The 20,656-nt window shown below is 40.1% G+C and overlaps 1 protein-coding gene across 3 annotated transcripts in view; it reads left to right on the forward strand.

Moving 5' to 3' along the window:
* Positions 1–227: 227 nt before the first annotated feature.
* The window catches only part of WIPF1 (WAS/WASL interacting protein family member 1), a 158,850-nt gene continuing 138,421 nt past the window's right edge, over positions 228–20,656 (forward strand). For all 3 annotated transcript variants that reach the window (XM_020991003.2, XM_020991008.2, XM_020991011.2), the window contains exon 1: positions 228–421. The gene's annotated coding sequence lies outside the window, so the exon portion shown is untranslated. The remainder of the gene's footprint in view (positions 422–20,656) is intronic.

A 20,656-nucleotide genomic window follows, 5' to 3' on the forward strand; every position in this document is an offset into this window, starting at 1 on the left:
TTTCGCCATTCTAACCTCGGTGCCTCGCACACGGTAGGCACTCAAAAGTTTGTTGAATTAAAAAAGGAGAGAAGCCGTCTCCCGCGTCCACAATTGCAGCAGCAGCAGCAGCAGCAAAAGCAGCAGCGGCCTGCTAAGTCCACATGTGGCAGGGCCGGTAGAGGGGCGGGGGGCAGAGAGGGAGGGGGGGAGGTAATGTTTGGAGTGGGAGGGTTTACATCACAGCGAAGTTCCCGGATGGTCGTAGCCTCCGAGCTCGGAGAGCTTTTCCTGCCCGCCTGGGAGAAGTTTTCCAGAGAAAAATGCCCGGTGCGCTGCAGCTGCTGGGGAACAAGCGGGAGCCGCCGCCTGCAGCTGCGACCGCCGCCCTCGTCCCGGGAGGGAACCGACGGGGAGGGTTCTAGGAGCGGAGCACACCCGGGTAAGAGACGTGTTTTCTTCCTCGCCCTGGCTTATCTTCCCTCGCCACCCCCCCCCCCCTTTTAGAACCAGACTCCGGCTCAGGAGGTGGGGCGAGGTGGGGGTTTGAGGGGAGTTGGATGAATATTTGTGAGCGCCTGTCAGCTAGTGGGGTTTTTGGGGTCGGACTGAGCCCTCGCAGCCTGGAGGTTACTTGAGTGCAACATCTGGCTAGGAGACCCTCTCCTGGTCTGCAAGGCACATCTGCAGAAGTGAATGCCTTGTTCCTTTCCTCTGGCTGGGCGGGGGGATTTGGAAACGCTACTTTGGGGATCAGTAGCGGGGAGAAGGAGATGATGACGTGGGAGTTAAGGAGAAAAGAAGAAAGAGAGAGAGAGAGAGATGTCGAAATAGCCCTTATTTACTCCAAGAGTGGGTTTCGTTGAATAACATCAGTCCCTTCCCAGGCCCTGCTTTCCCAGATGTGTTCGCAGCTTTCACAAAGTGGCTAACTTTTTCCTTTGGCTGCCGGCAAGGCGCTTTCTCGAGTGGTCTCGCCTTCTTGATTCCTCTCGTCTGGCCGAGATGGAGCCCCCTGGGGAGCGCAGGACAAGAGGTGCTTGGAGATCATAGGGAAAAGGTGACTGTGGTGCTGCCCTTGAGCCCTGGGACAAAGCGAGCTGACAACCTCTCCCGGGCTCCGCCTGACTGCAGGGACAATCTGGCGAGATTGCAAAAATCCAGTACTCTGAGCTGCTCTGGGCAGAGGCATAACAAGTCCTGAACTAATTTGGCACACTACGTGCGCCGAAACAAGGAGATAAACTAAAAGAGACTTGCAGAGCATCCCCGTCGCCTTTTTTTTTTAATGAAACAATTATTTTCTGTTGTGTAGTCCACTAACACTTCACCTTCCTCAGTCTTTTCCTTAAATTGGACTCTTGCCTGCTTGAATGTCTCCTCTAAACATTTCCTCATTGCATCTGCTGGTATCCGTGCATGCATGTGTGTGTGTGCATATAGTCACTGACCTTAAAATCACTGCCAACTCTACCCAGCACTTTTCAAAAATATAGGATATGCTCTTCCCAGATTTCTCTGCAACCATTTGTTTCTCCAGTTCCTTACTCTTTCTGTTGTCCTTTTCTAATAATATCTTCTGAAGATTTAAAGAAAGTTGTCAGTGCTCTCACCAGGAAAAGGAAACAAGCTGACCCAGGCAGGAATTCTGCCTGGTGGTCCAAAAGCAGAACTGGCATTAGACTTGGAAACTTCTTAGTTTAACAAAGGGTGGGTCTGTTTGAAGGCAAGCCCTGGACAACTGGTGTTGGTCAGAGCCAGGCTAGATCTGGGCACCCCTCTCTCGTTTCATTTTTGTCCATTCTAGTCTTAAACCCAGGAGGAAGAGGGAAATAGTGGATAGAATGCTGGACTTGGCAGCAGGAAGACCTGTGTTCAAATCCTGCTTCTGGGGCTTATTAGCAATGTAATCATGGACAAGTCATGCCTGTCTGAGTCTGTTTCTTCATCTGTAAAATGGATATAATCATATCTGTTGTTGTGAAGCTCAGATTAAAAAAAAAAGTACGTAAAGGTGAGGTATGGCTAAGTAGAGACCAGTAGGATGTTGAAGTTGTGGAAAATGTTATTGTAGAAGCTCTAAAATGACCATTCTCAGGCTAGTATTGATATCTATTTCAATTGAAGATCAACTAGGAGTGTGGGGCCCATCCTACACAAACTTTAAAGTCACATATCATTTCATGGTAATTGCCCCTTATGGTCCACATTCTAGCTGTTGAGCTATATGGCTCCAGACCCCTTCTGGGTTCCCCATAAAATCCTCAGGTCATTGACACTATTGATCTGATTTGATCTTCATTTCTGAATAGTGTTAATACTAGTGCTGAACAAGTTAGGCATGCATGAGATACCAGATCTAGCTAATCACTTGCTATAGAACATTTTAAGAGAATATGGACAGTTTTTCTTTACCAGTTATCTTTTTTTTTTTGCCAGTTTCCCATTCTAACTACAATTTCAGTACAACAGAATAACTTCGTTTTAAATTGTTTGCCTCTCATGGATGACTGCCTTGTCCTGTCAGAGGGGCTTGCATAGCTCAATGAAAACTATGAGCTGTGTTGTGCAGGGTTACCCAAGATGGACAGGTCATAGGAGCTCTGACACAAGGTGATTCACTGGAGAAGAAAATGGCAAACCACTCCAGTATCTTTGCCAAGAAAACCCCATGGAGAGTATTAAAATGCTAAAAGATATGACATCAGAAGATGAACCCCTTGGGGCAGAAAGGCCTGGCCTGCTATGGTCAGGGTCATGAAGAGTTGGACAAGAATGAACAACAAATGTGAAGTTTCGGAGGTGGAGAGAGCATAAGATCTGATATTAAGAATAGATATTCTATTAAAATATAATGAGATAGATTTTTCCTGGGGCTCAAGTCCCTTCCTGCTAGTAAGGTAGGCTGAAGAATGAGAAAGAAATAATAGCCAATAGAATGAAATGAGAAATGAGAAAAATTGTTTTGTTCTTACCATTTTTCATTTAAAATTGTCAGCTCATAGTGCTCTGGCTACAGATACAATTACTGTTCAACAGTGAGTCTATCCATGTCAGTCGCTGCCTTTGATATTCCAGGTTGTTATTGCTGACCAAGATTACTCTTTTAGTGTGTGTCTGGGGGTGGGGGTGGGGGTGGGGGAAAATCCTGACAACCTCTGTGCTGATCCTTCCACATTCCACACAGGTAGAAAGCACTCTGGGCTGTGGCAGCAGCAGCTGCTTTTTGTCGATTGAGCTGAATCCATCACTGTCCGAGATTCTGCTCTCTTGGAATGTTGGTCTGCTTGAAGACTTTCCTCCACTTCACTTCAATTCAACAAGCATTCATTTGGCATGTGATAGATATCGGGCCCAGTATTAGTGCTGGAGGTACAGAGACATAAAGAAATAGTCTCTGTCCTCAAGGAGCTCACGTTCTACTAAAATAATACATTTATATTGATAAATACAAGCAATACACTTGGAGAAGAGAAAGCAGACTAACTGAGGCAATAATGGAGCAAGAGCTTGAAGAATCCTTAGTGGGCATCTATTATAACTGTCTTACTTTATTGAGAAAGAAAGAAAGGCCCAGAGAAATTAGATGATTTACCCAATATCATTGTTGATAAGTCATTTTTTCATTCATTTCCACAACTCTTGTGGCTCCATTTGGGGTTTTCTTGGCAGAAATACTGGAGCGATTTGCCATTTCCTTCTCTAGCTCATGTTACAGATGAGGAAACTGAGGCAAACAGGGTTAATTGACTTACCCATTATCACTCTGCTAGTAAATGTCTGAGGCCGGATTTGAACTCAGGAAGATGAGTCTCCCTGACTCTAGGCTCAGCACTCTATCTACTGCACCACCTAGCTGCCTTTCCAATATCATACAGATTATCCATGTCACAGGACAGAAATTTGAGCTCATGTACTATGATAAGTATATCACTTTTTCCACTGTAGAGTTTCCCATTGGAAGTTGCACCAGAACCTTAAGGAAAGCTGAAGATTCTGAGAGGCAAAAATGAAGAGGAGATGTGTTCCAGACATAGGATTCAGCCTGAGCAAAGGCACAGAGCTGGGAGATGGGAAGAAAAATTTTGAGAACAGCAAGTAAACCAGTGTGACTGGGGCAAGAGTATGTTGAAAGGGAGAAATGTGAAATGAGTCTAGAAAAATAGGCTTGAGCTAACCTGTGAAGGATTTTAAATGCCTAGGTGAAGAGTCTGTATTTTACCCTAGAGGCAACAGTTTGCTGTTGAAGATTCCTAAATGGAGACATGGTGTTTTAGGAAGATTATTTAGGCAATAGTATGGAAAATGGATTTCAGATGGAAGCAGGGAGACCAATTAGGAGGCTACTGAGGTAGTAGTCCAGGAAATAGGTAATGAGGATCTGACCTAGAGTGGTGGCTCTATGAAGGGAGAGATGGGAGGTGATGTGAAAGGTGTTGTGGAAGTGAAATTGACAAGATTTGGAAACTGATTGTATGGGAGAAGTGGTGAGTGAGAGGGAAGAGGTGACTCCAAGATTAGGAACCAGGATGACAGGAATAATGATAATGCCAACCACTGAGACAGGAAAGTTGAAGGAGGGATAGGTTTAGAGGGAAAGATAATGAGTTTTGTTTTGGATATGTTGATTGTAAGATGCCTGTGTAATAATCAGGTGGTGTTGGTTAGATACTAATGTTATGTTAATGAGAATTGATAAGGATCTTAGAGGTCTTCTTATTTTACAAATAAGAAAATGAAGGTCTAAAGAGCCAATGTCCAACAGGCATTGGTGATGTGGCCCTGAATCTCAGGAGAGAAATAAGGGTTGACTCTATAAATTTGAAAGTTAATAGCTCACCTAATTCCTAATTGCTGTGCAACTGGACACTGTCCCTGCTACTACTCCCCAGAAATCTAGTCTTGCTACATTTGCTTATCTTGGCATGGGGGTAACCCTGGTTTCTCAAAGGCTAAGCCAGTAGAATATAAGCACTGACTGGTCCTGCTAAGCTTAAAAGGCTTTGAATACTGACCACTGGAATTGCATGTCTGTCCTCTGAAAAGTCACAAAGAATTATCACTAGGGAAGTGTCAAGTGAATTTTCCAGCCACTAGCAAGTCTTAAAGGCATTCTACTAAGTTATAGAGGAGTTATGGTCTGCTCCTATGAATAAAATCACAGGTCATTGCTTTTTAGAGTATTTCATTAAGATACATGGAACTGTATTTCAGGGTGCCACTACACTTATGTCCTTGTGAACCATTCTAACCCAAACCTGTATATATGAATTAGGTTTAAATGGGGATCAAGAGCTGACATGATATCACTTATTCATTCATTCATTTATTGGTTCATCCATTCATTGGTTCATATATTGCACATCCACTATGTATAAATCACATAAGACATACACATGGAGAAAGGAGTGTGGGGAAAGGGCAATGGTGAGTGAGAAGGAAGAATCAAGGATGACTCCTTGGTTATGAGCCTGGGTGATATGAAAAAGGGTAATGCCCTTAACAGAAAAATTAAAGTTGGAGGGAAGACAGTAAGGGATAAAAATGTGTGTGGGGGTGGGAGAGGAAGAAACTTACAGGCTAATAGGGAAAGATAAGACATGTTCACCAGTTCATGGAGAGACTCTAATATAGAGCACTAGAGTTGGAGTCAGACCTGACTTCAAATTCTGACTTCATTCCTCAATATCTGTAGCATTGGGCAAGTCATTGACTGTCTCTGAGCTTCATTCTCTTCATCCATAAAATGAGGAAGTTGAATTAAAAGATATATGAAGTCCCTTTCTGGTCCAAATACTATGGTATTAGGATAACTAAGTATACTACAAGGTAGCATGTGGTAATTGCCAGAAAGGAGATATATTAAAAAATAATAATAACGTGATGGGAGTTGAAAAGAGAGAGCAATTGCCTCCAGCTAGAAGATGAGGGAAGGAAGACTCATCATGCTGCTCCTTGAAGAACAGGGAGATTGTTAACAGATGGAGATTTGGGAAAAGGGTTAGAAAGGAAGAGGTAAGGAGTTTAAGGGACATAAAAAGTAAAGAAAATCTGGCAGAGGTAGGGAAATATAGGAATACAAAGTCATTGTAAGTTACTAAGCTATAATACTAAGTGGCTACAAGAGAGGATGCATCATATAATGGAAAGAGCAGTGAACATGAAGGTTTTCTTCCCAAATTGACCTTTAATTAATTGTGGTGTTGGGCAAGTTACTTGACTTTTTGGAATCTCAGTTTCCTTATCTTTTAAATGAGGTTCGACTAAGTGACCACTAAGTCCTCTTCTAGCTCAAAAAGTCTATGGGTTCTATGTATGAGGGTCCTAGTAGAAAATGTATTTGAAAAAGTAAAGGGGGCCATGGGAAGGCCTTGAGAATATCAGACTAAGGACCTGATACTTCATTCTCTCCATAATAGAGGACCATTGAAGAAGGGCATGATCAGAACTCTCCTTTTAGGATGATTATTTGAATGATTCATACCATGTCCTCTCCTTATTTCCTTAAATTAAGAAAAGGTACAAATAGGTCACTATGTGCCAAGTATTGTTCTCATCTCTCCTAAGGATTAACTTGATTTAATTTTTATCTTCTGAATTCCATATAGTTATCCAAGTCAGCCTGCCCCTCAAAAAAAAAAAAAAAGAAAAGAAAAGAAGAAAGGGTTCCTGCAGATTCCTGCGTCACTTGTATAGTTTTGTAAATAGGTTAAAAAAAACCAGGTTGTTCCAAAAGTCTTAGTACAATTTAAAACTGCATTAAGATGTGGAACACCTTGTATTTTCTCTTGTTTTATCCACAATTACCTATGCCCCCCCTTAATTCTATTTAACCATCAATCAATCAACTAATAATAGCTAGCATTATATAGTCCCTTAAGGTTTACACAGCACCTTACATATGTTCCCTTATTTAATCCTCACAACAACTCTGTGAGGGAGTTGTTATTATTATCCCCATTTTACAGTTGAGGAAACTGAGGTTGACAAAGACTAAGTGACCAGCTACTACTAAGTATCTGAGGTAGGATTCAAACTCGGACCTCCTTGATTCCAAATCCAACACCCTTTTCACTATGTTAGTGCTTATTCTATGTACAAAACATTGCATTCCCTCATTCGTCCATTTCAAAATGCTAAAACAAACAAACAAAAAAACACTAAATATGTGCTGATTTCATAGCACTATGAATAGACCGATGGACCTAGAGTTAGGAGGACCTGAGTTCATATGTACATCAAACACCACAGGCAAGGTACTTAAACTTTGTCTGCCTCAGTTTTTTATCTGTAAAATGGAGATAATAATATCTACCTCCCAGATGTGTCATAATGATAAAGTGAGATAATATTTGTGAGGTATCTAAGAAACCTTAGAACATTTATATAAGTGCTAGCTATTACTACTTTTGTTACTATATTACTTTACAAATATTTTGTGTTTTATTTTGTATCCAATTACACAGAAAGTTCCCTCACTGCTACTCTCTCTCCATCCTTCCCCTCTTCTGTCCCCCTATTCTCTCTAGCCCTATGGTGATAGGTTGAGAGAAGACGTAAAAAAAAAAAATCCAAAGTCACTACTGCCTCTTGGAAGAGGAAAAGAGGAAAAGCCTTTGTTTTCCATCTAAAAGAAAGTATGGTAGCAAATAAAATCTGAAAGAGGTGTGTTTGTGTGTGTGTGTGTGTCTGTGTCTGTGTGTCTGTGTGTGTGTTGTGTGTGTACGTAAGCAAGTGGATTGTATAAAATGTAAACTGTTTGAAGACATAGGGGTTGTTATTGTAGAAGGTTTAATATTATATTCCCCAGACTGGTCTTGACACTTACTTTAATTAAAAATCAATTACAGATGTGCAGCCCATTCTGTCCTCCACTTGGCTGCCATGTTTTGCCCAGAAATGCAGGGAGAGACAAAAATACAAAAAGAAGCTTAGGCAGCAAGAGAGGTGATGATTACTCAGAGCAGCATATTTTTGACAACTGTATGTCTTTGGAGGAATGATAAGAATGGGAGTGTCCTAGCTTGTGCATGTCTCTAAGAGTTAATGGCAGGTAAATTCAGCAGTTAGCAAACTGGGAGCCAGGCTCTAGCCTAACCAATGGTATCCTGTAAGATCTGTATGGCCAGATTTGTGGCAAACATCTCACCTTAATAGCTACCTTTGGTGAAGTGAAGGAAAGTGTAAATGGAAGAAAGAGGGGAAGGAAGGCAGAGAATGAATATCCACTCACCTGGAACTTAAGCAGCCGGAAATTTTTATGCTCTCCCATTAGCATATGGTGATATCACCCGTATGCTATTTATGACATATGTACCCAATGGCTCAGAATTTCCTGTTTCCTCTAGAGCAGCAGTTAACCACATGTTGGCCATAAGTTTACCAAATGTGGATGGCAGCCAGTGGATGAGATGATCTTGGAGTAGACCGGGCTACTTTTGGATCACAGGTGCTGATAGCAGGAAAATGCTATATAAATGTGTCATATAAAGGTGCTATATAAATGCATATTTCCTTCGATTACCTATTCCCCTTCCCATGTAAGCTGAAGCCAAAAGGCAATTGGTTTTTCTATCTTCTTGTAAGATGATGTATCAAATGAAATAATAGAGGTGACATACATTTTCTATATACATGTCAGTAATTATTGTGACATGCATTTTGTTTATAAATACCAGCAATCATCATCTTTGGTATGCATGAAGACTGAACAAATCAGCAGCATGACGTGGTCAGGTTTGTTTTTGCCCTTTCTGCTACCTCAAGCCTGAGGGTTAAGGAATTTTGATAAGATTCTGTGAAGCCATCTTGGTATTTTGGGATGTGCAGCTAGGTTTCAAATATGCCCTTTTGGGGGGTCACTGAAGTCAAATGTAATAGACTAACATTCATCATTTTAAAAAGGAATGTGGCTAAAAAGGGAAAAATATAAAAGATATAAAACTCTTTTTTAGTTTAATAACTATATTTTATAGATGATACACTAGTAAAGACAAATTGCTATGAGGTTATGCAAATAAGACATTTTAATAAAATATTGAATAAAGCTCATTATTAATTTCTTTTTTACTTCTTTGATAAATTATCTTTTGGCCATTACCTCAGTTTCTTCTTCTGATTAATTTTCTTCTTATATATTCAGTTATATTCATCATATTTAATTAAATTATTCAAAGTTTTCCATGGTCTGGGCCCTAGCTCACTAGTCCAAGCTTGTTTTTCACCACTTTTAATTGCCCTATATACCAGTCAAACTGGCTATTCATCCATCACTGAGCACCCTTGTGCTTTTTGCCTTTCTTCTCACCATCCCTTTTGCCTGAATATCCTTTCATATTTCCACCTTTCAAAATCCTACCTATGTTTTAAGGCTTAGGCCAACTGCTACTTTCTCCATGAGGACTTGCCTTTTCCCCTACCAGATCAACATCATTTCTGAATTCCCAGAACTATCAAAGGGAGGCATTGTGGTATAATGATGAGAGCTTTGTATGTGAAGTCAGTAGAGGCCTGGGTTCAAATCACACCTCTGATAGCTACCAACCATGTAACACTAGACAGGACACTTAAACTTCTCCCTCAGTGATCTCATCAACTCTCATGATATCAGTTATCATTTCTGCATAAATGTTTCTCAAATCTTTATATTCAACCCTAATTGCTCACAAATCATTAACATGTATTAAGTGCCTACTATGTGCAAGGCACTTCAATGTGTCCTGATTATACAAAGATAAAAAAAAAATGAAAGAGCCCCTGCTCTCAAGGAGTTTGCATTCTACTAATCTCTTTGGGACTCAGTTTCCTAATCTGTAAATGAGGAATTATACTAGATGGCCTCTGAGATCCATGCAAGCTCTAAATTTTTCATCATATACCTTAGTACTTTGAACCATTTTCGTGTCACTTATCACAGTTCATTTTGTATTAGGATTATTTTTATAAATGTTTGATCTTCTCCAACACTTGTAAATTCCTTGAGAACCAATGCTCTTCTCATTCTTCATCTGCAACATCCTGCATGTAGTAGGCTCCTAATAAATATTAATTGAGTGAATGAAATCTACCTCTCCATTATAGCATCTAAGAGGGAAAAAGTCATCTTGAAGGGTGTAGAGGCTGTGTGTGTGCGCGCGTGTGTGTGTGTGTGTGTGTGTGTGTGTGTGTGTGTGTGTGTGTGTTCTGAAGTGTATAGCATGGTTGGTCAAAGTGCTAGAAAAGCTATTTCAGATAAAAGAGCAGTTGATCATTGTGATATACACATGCTTCTATTACATTGACATTATTATTCATATAAGGTGAGGCAGCTAGCTAGGTGACTCACTAGATAGAGCACTGGGCCTGGAGTGAGGAAGGTCAAAGTGAGCCTCAGACACTTACTAGCTGTGTAACCCTGGGCAAATCTCCTAACCTTTGTTTGCCTCAGTTTCCAAAATTGTAAAATAGGAAATAATAATAGCACTTACTTTCTAAGGATTATGGTGATGATCAAATGAGATAATATTTATAAAGCACTTAGCACAGAGCTTGACATGTAGTAGGTGTTATATCAATGCTTATTCCCTTCTATTTCTCATCCCCCCCTTCCCATAGAAGTTGAAGCCAAAAAGGCAATTGATTTTTCTCTCTTTTTGTAAGGTGATGCATCAAATGCGATAATAGAGGGGACATACATTTTCATTTTCCTAAATAATATTTTCCCAATTACGTGTAAATGCAATATTCAGTATTCACTTTAAAAAAATTCTTTCCTTTCCTCCATCCACTCACCCCTTTCTGAGACAGGAAGCAATTTGATATAGGTTATACATGTGCAATCATGAAAAACATATTTTTCTATTAGTGACATACATTTTCTACATAAATAGTAGTTAATGTGACAAGTATTTTCTCTATAAATATCTGTAATCATTATCACCATCATAGGACTGCATAGAGACTGAGCAAGCTGTGCCCAGATGCACAGATACACCTGAAGTGAGCCTTACTACTGGGGAGGGAACAGCCAATGAGAATGTTAACACTAGATGGGAAGAGCAAGAACCAGTGGTAATATTCACCCCACGGTATGGGAGGGGCACACAAGGCACCCATTCTAAACAGGCCTATATTTATTATCAGTAGTTAATTTCAGTAGCAATAAGGATAGTAATACAGAAAGGAGAAGTTTCTTACGTCTTTAAATAGCCATAGTCAAAATGTTCAGAAAGGTTGAATTTATTGTAGAGGTTCAAAAATAACATCTGGTATTTGCACTCATGTCAGTAACACATGTTTAGAAGGCTCAGGTTATTAATGTCTGGTATGCAGGAGACACTTAATAAATTGTTTGATTAATTGATTTTTTTATTAACTAAGTGTGAATCTTCCCCAAGGCTCTGTGCTAGGCCCCCTTCTCTTTCTCTCTCTCTCTCTCTCTCATGCCTAGCAGACATTTCAAACTGCATGTCCTAGAGACATCTCAAACTCTGCATCTCAATATCTTTTTTTTTTTTGCTAGGCAGTGGGATTCTAGTAAGTGTTACAATCCCTTTTTTTTCCTCCCTAGGCAATGGGGTTCTAGTAAGACTTGTTATAATAAGGATGTTATTTGTTTAAACACTTTTTTTTGCTCTTTGTTTTTTTGTTTGTTTGTTTTGTTTAGGCAATTGGGGTTAAGTGACTTGCCCAGGGTCACACAGCTAGTAAGTGTCAAGAGTTTGGTCTGAGGCCAGATTTGAACTCAGGTACTCCTGACTTCAGGGCTGGTGCTCTATCCACTACCCACCTAGCTGCCCTCAAACTCACCATCTCCAAAGATGAATTCATTACCTTTCCTTCCAATCATCACTGTTTTCCACATGTACCTATTTCTTCCAAAGGCACCATTAGTCCTCCAATCTCCCAGGTTTGTAACCTCAGTGTTAACCTAGACTCCTTACTCTCCTGCATCCCATACATTTAATCAGTTGCCTTAGTTCAGGGCCATATCACCTATCACCTAGATTATTGCAACAGCCTCTAATGTAGGCCTCCTTGCTTCAAATCTCTTCCCTTACCAGTCTATCCACAACACTCCTGCCAAAGTGTTTTTCCTTAAGCACATATATGACTGTCACGCCCATACCTGATGAACTGTAGTAGCTTCCTGTGTGCTAATTAAATTAAATAGAAACAATTAAATGATTATTTAATTATAATTAAATATAAACCCCTGTTTCACTTTTAGAGCCCATCCCAACCTTGCTTTAACTCATCTTTCCAGCCTCATTGGACATCATGCCTTCTCTTACACTCCGATCTATCCAAACTGATTTTCTCTCTATTCCTCATATACATTACTCTATCTCTCATCTTCTTGTCATTGCATTGGCCATCCCCCATGGCTGGAATGTGTTTCCTCCTCACCTCTGCCTCAGAGGGACTCTCTCTTCCTCCCAGAAGCAACTTAAATACCACCTTCTACATGAAGCCTTTCCTGGCCCCCTTAACTGCTGGTGCCTTCCCTCTCAAATTACCTTGTATTTCATTACTTTATACTTTGTATTTATTTGTATTTATCTGCTTTATGTTTGTTCTGCATGTGTGTGTATACATGTATATGCATGTATATATACATATATTCATGTATGTGTGTATATGTGTGTGTGTGTGTGTGTGTGTGTGTATACACTTGTTTCCCTTGTTAAATTATAAGCTTCTTATGAGTAGGGGATTTATTCATTTATTCATTCATTCATTTTGTTTGTTCATTGTACCTCCAACATCTAGCCTGACACCAAGTGCCTGTTTAGTACATACCCATTGATTAATTAGGAATGGTGTTTGACCCTAAGTCCATGGGCCTTTATATTCTTTGCAAAGAGGTTGTGGGGTATAATAGAATTGGCATAGGACCCAGGATCTGACCCTTAATAGCTTTGTGACCTTGACCTCTCTGATCCTCAGGTGAGACCATCTATAGGAGTACTGTTTGCGTTACTCGACTGGAAAAATTTTGAGGAAAATGCTTTGTGAAATGTGAACACTATAGAAATGTGAGTTGTCATTGGTATGACCATTCAGAATAACAGCTCTATCTCTGGTCTTTTTGTGTACTGGACTTTTTTTTTTGGTGGAAGGAAATCATAGGTTTGGGTATGTCTGTGAGAGGGAATGGTGAGTAGGTCATAGGGAAATGAAAAATGAGGACCATACCACCTGTTAGGCCAGTGATGTCCTTTAGGGTTAATGCTACTAAGTCTGTGGTAATGGGTTCTCCCTGTTAGCTATCTCTAGTAATGCCAAAAGAACCAGTCAATTCAGTGAGTTCACTCAAACAGCTGGTGCCACACAAGGGACAGAAGAAACCCAGTCGGTTGTTTGGCACACCTCTCAAGTCAAACAACCAGCTGGTTGAAGATTTCACTTTTCAACCAGTTGCTAAAGTGTCTGTCCCCCAGCCCTAATTCTGTGATCTCCCAAACATTTTTGCTTGACCCTCAGAAGCTCATAGTTACTGGATGGTTAGGGCCAGCAGAAGGGAAAGAGAAATGTAGCAATTTCCTGAAATGATGCTCTTCTAAAAGTGTTTCACATGGGGGGGCGCGGGGGGCGGAAGGAAACTGTTTGATTCTCCAAGGATTGGTGAATGTTGTCCTTCATTCTTTGGAACCTGGATCGTTGGTCCTGAAAACCTAGGAGAAGAAACAGATAAATGTAGAGGAAATGGTGATGAAGAGAAGGTGGGCACTAACAGTGTTTAAAAATCAGCCAGAAACATTAAACCAAAAAAAAAGTAGACCTTGACAAAAACAGGAGCCCTGACTATTTATTTTCCAAGATTATAAATAATTAAACAATGTTAAGCACAGTAGTCTAGGATTAGAGGATGGTTGTTTAAACAGTGGAGACACAGTCTCACTGCAGTAAGATATAACAAACATTGATTTCTTCAGCTGATAGGGTCTTTAATCAGCAAAGCCTTGGAAGTGAAGTACACAGTTTCAGTCAGTCATCCAACTTACTAAGCAGGTGTAATGGGTGACTTACAGATTCATTGATCCAGGTTCGCCTGGGAAGAAAAAAAGAGGACAGGAGCCCTTAACATTTACCAAGCTGGAAAACTGATAAAGACAGATATGCACTCAGTGTAATGCCTAGCACATAGTACATTCTTAGTAACTGTTTATTGATTGACTGACTGACTGAAAGGCAGGAAGACTGAACTCACTTTCTAGAAAGCAAGAAAGTTCATTAGCAGCAATTCTTTGGGTCTAGGAGAATTTGAATTAGTTGGCTTTTAAGTCAATATGCTTAGAAAATTACACCAAAGTTCTCATCATGGCATGGACACAAGCTTGTATTCCTGGAGGCTACAAAAACACAGCAGGGCACCTAGTGTTGGCAACAGCTCCCAAGCTGGAAATGCTTCAAGTCTTGCTCTGTGACTTGCTGGCTGTATGCCTGTAATCTGACAACAGTCAGTAAACATTTATGAAGCACCTACTATGTGCTAGGCATTGTATTAGGCACCAGGGATATAAAAAGAGGTAAAAGATAGTGCCTGCCCTCAAGGAGTTTACAATCTAATGCTGCCAGACAACCAGCCCTACAACAACAACCTGAGGTCTAGCTAGCTACACTTGAAGGAGACTTATCAACAGAGGGTGGGCCACCAGGTGCTGAATTTTTTTTTTAACATCTATAGCATCTTTTAAAAACTTTTGCCAAGGTGTGGAGGGCTTGCGCTCTACATTTGAACGGATAGAGAAAATACTAATGCTAAGGAAATCCATTCTCATAAATTTTTGAAGAAATCTCCTTTAAAGCATTTTTTAAAGTAACACAGCAACGAAGTATTGTGGGAGAGTAGAAAAAAGACTATCTTTAGAGTCAGGGGACATAAATAGGTTCAAGCCTACCTCTGATGTTTACTATTTGTATGACCTTGGAGAAGTCACTTAACTTTTTTAGCATCTCAGTTTCCTCATCTATAAAATGGCAGGATGAGGTGGACCAGGTGGCCTCTAAGGGCCATCTTCCAGTCTGAAACCTTCTGGATCTATGTTCCTATGTATACTATGAATTTCAAGTGCTGTGACCAATGTCATTGAGGGAAGCCCAAGGTTTAGGACAAATTCATAGTATTGATTTTCAAATCTAGTGCTATTTTCTTAAATTTTCATTTTCATAAGTTATTTTACAGAAAGCCCTGGTTGGGGGGGGGGAGAAGGGGAGTATACTTACTTTATTTGAGGCAAATTTAAAAATTAGATGGATGTCAAATTCAGTGCTTAAATTTCAGGCCGTAAATTACAGGATCTTGGAGCAAGATTTTTAAGTTTAGATCCAATACTTTTTTTCCTCTTGGAGGTATTCTGGGAATTGGGAGAACTGGATGAGAAATAAAAATCAAAATCATAGAGTTTCAGAGCTAGAAGGAACCTTGGAAGTCATTTAACACAAGCTTTTTATAGAGAAGGAAACTGAGGCATAGATGTTGTGATAAAGTTACTTGACCAAGACCATGCACCTTGTTAGTGCAGAGCCCAATCTACAACTTGGGTCTCCTGATTCTCAGTCTAAGGTCCTTTCCAGAGCACCATGTTTCCTCTCAGCCTTTTACCTATAAAAGATGAGTGAAAGGATGGTAATTAAAAAAAAAAACCACTAGTCAGTCAATCAATAAACATTTACAAAGCACTTATTACATGCCAGGAACTATGCTGGGCACTTTAAAGTCACACCGTCCCTTTCTATAGAAATTCTTCTATGAATCAACTATACAATACTATAATGAATCAGCAGGGTTTTAAAATATACATAATAAAGCAGTTAAGAGGTCCACGTAAAGAAAAGATGAGCTTGTATGAGATATTCATTTCTCACAGACTTGAACGCAAATTGACCCCATCAATTCATTTGAGATGCGCATCCTATAATAATTATTTTTTGTTTTGTTTTAAATTATTTGTTCTATCATTGGCATTAAGCATTATGTCTGTTTTCCCTTTTTCTCCCTTCATTAGGACTAATCATTTCCTGTATTCTTTCTTCATTTTTCAAAGTACAGTCTATAGACATAGATATTTTGTCTTCCAGAACAGATAAACTCGGAAAGAAAACCTGTATTTAAAGTTCATGGCGTTTGGTTTTAATTTTAATACGTAAAAATGAAATATAAGCTACGACAAAAGATTTGTTCCATAGAAAAGGAAAAATTAGAACTTTCTGTTCCAATTTCTTTATCGTTAAAAAAACAACAAAATTTAGTAAAATTTGTCTCAGGAAATGTTAATTATGCAGTAAGGAAAATGCTTCATTGAGAATCAAAAATCTTGCTTAATATAAAGCATTCAGAGGAAAAATTAAGTACCCAATTTGGGGGAGATTTGGGAGGAATTGAGTCTGGAATTCCCAATTCTGCAAACAAGGCTCCTTTCAGAGCTTTGGTCCTAAGTTATTCTGAATTACATGAAGAGGAGAAAGTGATTCATAGATGATAGGAATTTAACTCTAATGTCTTATTGTTGCCTATATTTCCCTTGCTGATTTTGGAAAGAGGTGAGAGCAGCTGCCACCCCTCATCCCCTTTTAGTTTAGTGGGGTTCTTGCCAAAATGCATTATTTGTATATGTGGAAGGCAAGCAATACATTTTTTAATCAAAAGCAGCTGTACCACCAGATCGGTTTATATGAGCATTAAAATAGCAGAATCAGTCAGCCAAACTTCTTTTCTCTGGGTAGGTCCATTCATCATTCTCCAGACTGGAGGAACAACTCAGCTTTGTAGCTCATTTGACAAAGATGACAAAATGAGTTTGTTCATGGAGCGGAAGTCAGAATAAGAAAATCCTGTAAGCCCTTGATAGGTGACATCATAATGCAATACGCTATTGTTAATGTGAGTCTTTGAAAGATTAAGAAGCATATGAGGGAGACATTCTGACTTAGAAAGAACAGCATGTCAGGGTTATACTCTCTAACAGCTGGGCCTGTTGAATGAGCCTAAATTGTCTGGATAAAAGTCCCTCGGAAGATAAGTTTGGACATTATGCCAAACTGCTAGGGTAATAATAAGCTAAGGGACTCATGCTGTGAAATATGTCATGGATTAGACACTCTAACTGACATGTCTGATGAGAGGAAGCTGACTAAATCTCGGCAAAGACACAAGTTCCCAAGTGAGACTCCTGCTCTCCCAGGCCTAACATGTCCTGTAACCAGAGCAGCATCTCAGGGTGATGTGTCCTTGAAAGGAACACCTAAGGTTCAACAATACTGAATGATTTCATGTATTCCATCTCTGTTCATAAACATGCCATTTTCTTCTTAATGAAGGTTTCGTAGAGATCATAGGACATAGAGTTGGAAAAGACCTTGGGAATCAGAGTATCACCGGGTCATAAGAGATTCCAGAGGCCATATAATCCAACCTTCTCATTTTCCAGATTAGGAAACTGAGGACCAAGGAGGTGAAGAAATTTGCTCAAGATCATGCAGGTAGTAAGGGTCACAGGTGTGTTCTAATTCAAGCCTTTCATTTTATAGATGAGGAAATTTTCCCTCACATAGGGGAAGCAACTTACCCAAGATTATATAGATCAAGGGTAAGGAACCTGTGGCCTCTAGGCCACATGTGGCCCTCTAGGTCCTCAAGCGTGGCCCTTTGACTGAATCCAATGGGGTGGGGAGCCTGCAGCCTCGAGGCCACATGTGGCCTCGAGGCCGCAGGTACCCTATCCCTGACATAGATAATAAGCAGCAGAGCCAGGATGCAAACCCAAGTTTTCTTGCTCCAAGTTCATCATTCTTTCCATTAGCTTCAATGGTGAGGTCTGGGGAAATCCCTGTCTTCATTCCTAAAGTCCAGTTCAGGCCTCCTAAAGTCAGTTCCCAAATGCTTCCCTGTCCCCAGGCCCTAAACTGGCACCAAAATGAACTATATTTCTGAGAATGGCTTAATACTAGATTTCTGAATGTATTTTGGTCTGAAGCTGGGCCCCTCCACACACATACACTGCTATTTCTGTCTGGCATCATCATTTCAATGCTCTTTGATGGGGTGTCCAAGTTCCCCAGCAGCCCTCAAAGGTAATATAGGCTCTTAAAAAGGTTGGACCAGAAAGTATGTGGTTGTGTTGCTGACAATGCAACATCAAGTAATGGGCCTAATCTCAAGTAATGGGCCTAATCTCCAAGCCAAAGACTCCATTTTGTAAAAATAAGCATCAGTGCAGTGTAGTAGCAAGACACTGCATTAGGAGTCAGAACACTTGGGATCTAGTCTAGCTCTTCCGGTTACTAGAGATATGAGCTTGAATAGAGCCATTTAATTTTTCTGTGCCTCAGTTTTCCTCATGCCCATAACATAGTATTAATCATGTACAGGTCTACCATCTTCTCAAGGGGGTTATGAGGATCAAGTAAGATAGTGAATATGAGATTTGAAAACTAAAGCAGTTTTAATATAAGAAAAAAAACAAAACAAAACACTAGCTCTTAGTCACTGTGTGACTCTGGACTAATCATTGAACTTCTCTGGGCTTCAGTTTTCTCATCTGTAAAATAAGGAAGTTATGTTAGATGCCTCCTAGACCATTCCTAATTATATGATCCTGTGATGTATAAGAGGGCGGCTGGGTGGCGCCGTGATAGAGTACCAGGTCTGGAGTCAAGAAGGCTCATCTTCCCAAGTTCAAATTCTGCCTCACTTATGAGCTTTGTGACCCTGGGCAAGTCACTTAACCCCAATTGCCTTACTAAAAAGCAAATAAATAAATAATGAGCTGCAGAAGGAAATAGGAAACTATTCCAGTTTCTTTGCCAAGAAAATCCCAAATGGGGTCACAAAGAGAAATGCAACTGAAAAAACTGAACAACAAATGCTTTATAAGAATTGGGGAAGGATGAAAATAGGATGTATATGGCATTCTTTTGGCTTAAAGGCACAGTCTAAATCCAGGTCATTTCTTCATCTTAATTATTAATATTCTAGCTTATCAGTAGCCAATGTTAGAAGTCTTTATGATTTTTTTTTCCTTGAAGCTACCTAGTTCAAGAGTATTTAAAAATAGTTCCCTGATATTTTTTAGTTGGCTTGAGGGTAACTAAAAATTGGACTTGAAGCCAGAAAAGTCTTCCCTCAACACTTGCCTTTACTTTTTAACTGGGCAAGCCATAACCTCTCTGGGCTTCAGTTCTTTGTCGTAATGGAATAGAAGCCACATTATATACACACATACATATACATATACTCTCTAACAGACATATAACTTGCCATCCTTTCCTACACACACACACACACACACACATACACACACACACTCTTACAAATATACATCCCTGAAATTTTTCCTCTCCCAAAATATACTCCTCTTACAGCCCTGCAAATATAAACAAATAATTGCCAAGACTGAACTCTGCTGAAACAGATCTATGTGTCTATATTAGGGAAGCAGCAGGCAGCAAGAAGAACTGCAGCCTAAGTTTTGCCCCTTTCCTTTCATGTGACTTGGACCATTTCTTGGACAGTCTCCTTTCAAAGCCTCCTGAGTGGGCCGCTCTTCCTGGTTGAGCTGCTGTTGTAGCCTTCTCTCACCGTCTTCTGTGGGAGGTGTGGAGGCCAAGGGACCACCCAGGCCATCCCAAAGCTCGAAGTCTTTCAGCCCTGACCATGTGTCCCTGGGAGTGGCCAAAATGTAGGCTCAACAAACCATGGGTTGTGCTCCATCCTGCACACATGTCAGTAGAGACCAAGGCCTAGGCCTATCCATATGAATGCTCCATGAAATGGTCACTGTGTACAATACTTGTTCTTTAACTTTTTTTTTCTTTTTGAACCAGACTTGTGATTTTACTGGTAAAGGAAATTCCCCCTATCAATACAGATCTGCAGCTGCTGTGCAAACTGCAGCCTTACAGAGATGCCTGGGACAATCAGAAATCAAGTGACTTGCCCCAGAGTCATATGAGGGACTGGAATTCAAGTCTCCCTAACTCCCAGGCTTACTCTCTATCCACTATGATGTGCTGCCCCTCATTCATAGGAAACACGAACATCCATCACCTTCATTTGACTACCTAAAATACAAGTCTCTTGGATTAACTGGGTGCAAATATTGGTGAAAAATTGGTCCTGCCCTTTGGTCCCAGATATTGGTCATAGATGCTTCAGTTTAAAAGTCTCTGAAATCTGTCAGTAACAGGTCTAAAAGTCTCGTGGTAACATAGAGTAGTGGATTGAATAGCATTAGAGATGGATTAAAAGCTTGGTTAAGTATTGTCTTCTACAAGTTAATTTGTAAATTGATTATTTGAGACTGGGAACAGATGTAGAGACACAATATTATAAATACTAATCAGGTTCACACTTAGGATTATAGAATTTAGAGTTGGAAACAAAAAAGAATTTAGAGTTGGAAGGGATGCTCCTGTCCAGCAGCTTTCAGACGTTTTGGTCTCAGGACCCCACTACATTCTTAAAAATTATTGAGGACCTCCTAAAGAGTTTTTGTTAATGTAAGTTGTGTCTAATGATATTTATCATATTAGAAAATAAAACACCTTGGTATTATGATGAAAATAGTTTTGACCTCATAGACCCCCTGAAAGGATCTTAGGGACCCCTCGGGATCCCCATATCACATTTGAGAATCACTACTCTAGTCTAGTCACTTTATTTCTAAGTACCCCAGAAATATTTAGTGACTTACTT

This window comes from Phascolarctos cinereus, unplaced genomic scaffold, assembly GCF_003287225.1.
Source record: "Phascolarctos cinereus isolate Bilbo 61053 unplaced genomic scaffold, phaCin_HiC Scaffold_726;HRSCAF=1367, whole genome shotgun sequence".
Classification (NCBI taxonomy): Eukaryota; Metazoa; Chordata; class Mammalia; order Diprotodontia; family Phascolarctidae; genus Phascolarctos; species Phascolarctos cinereus.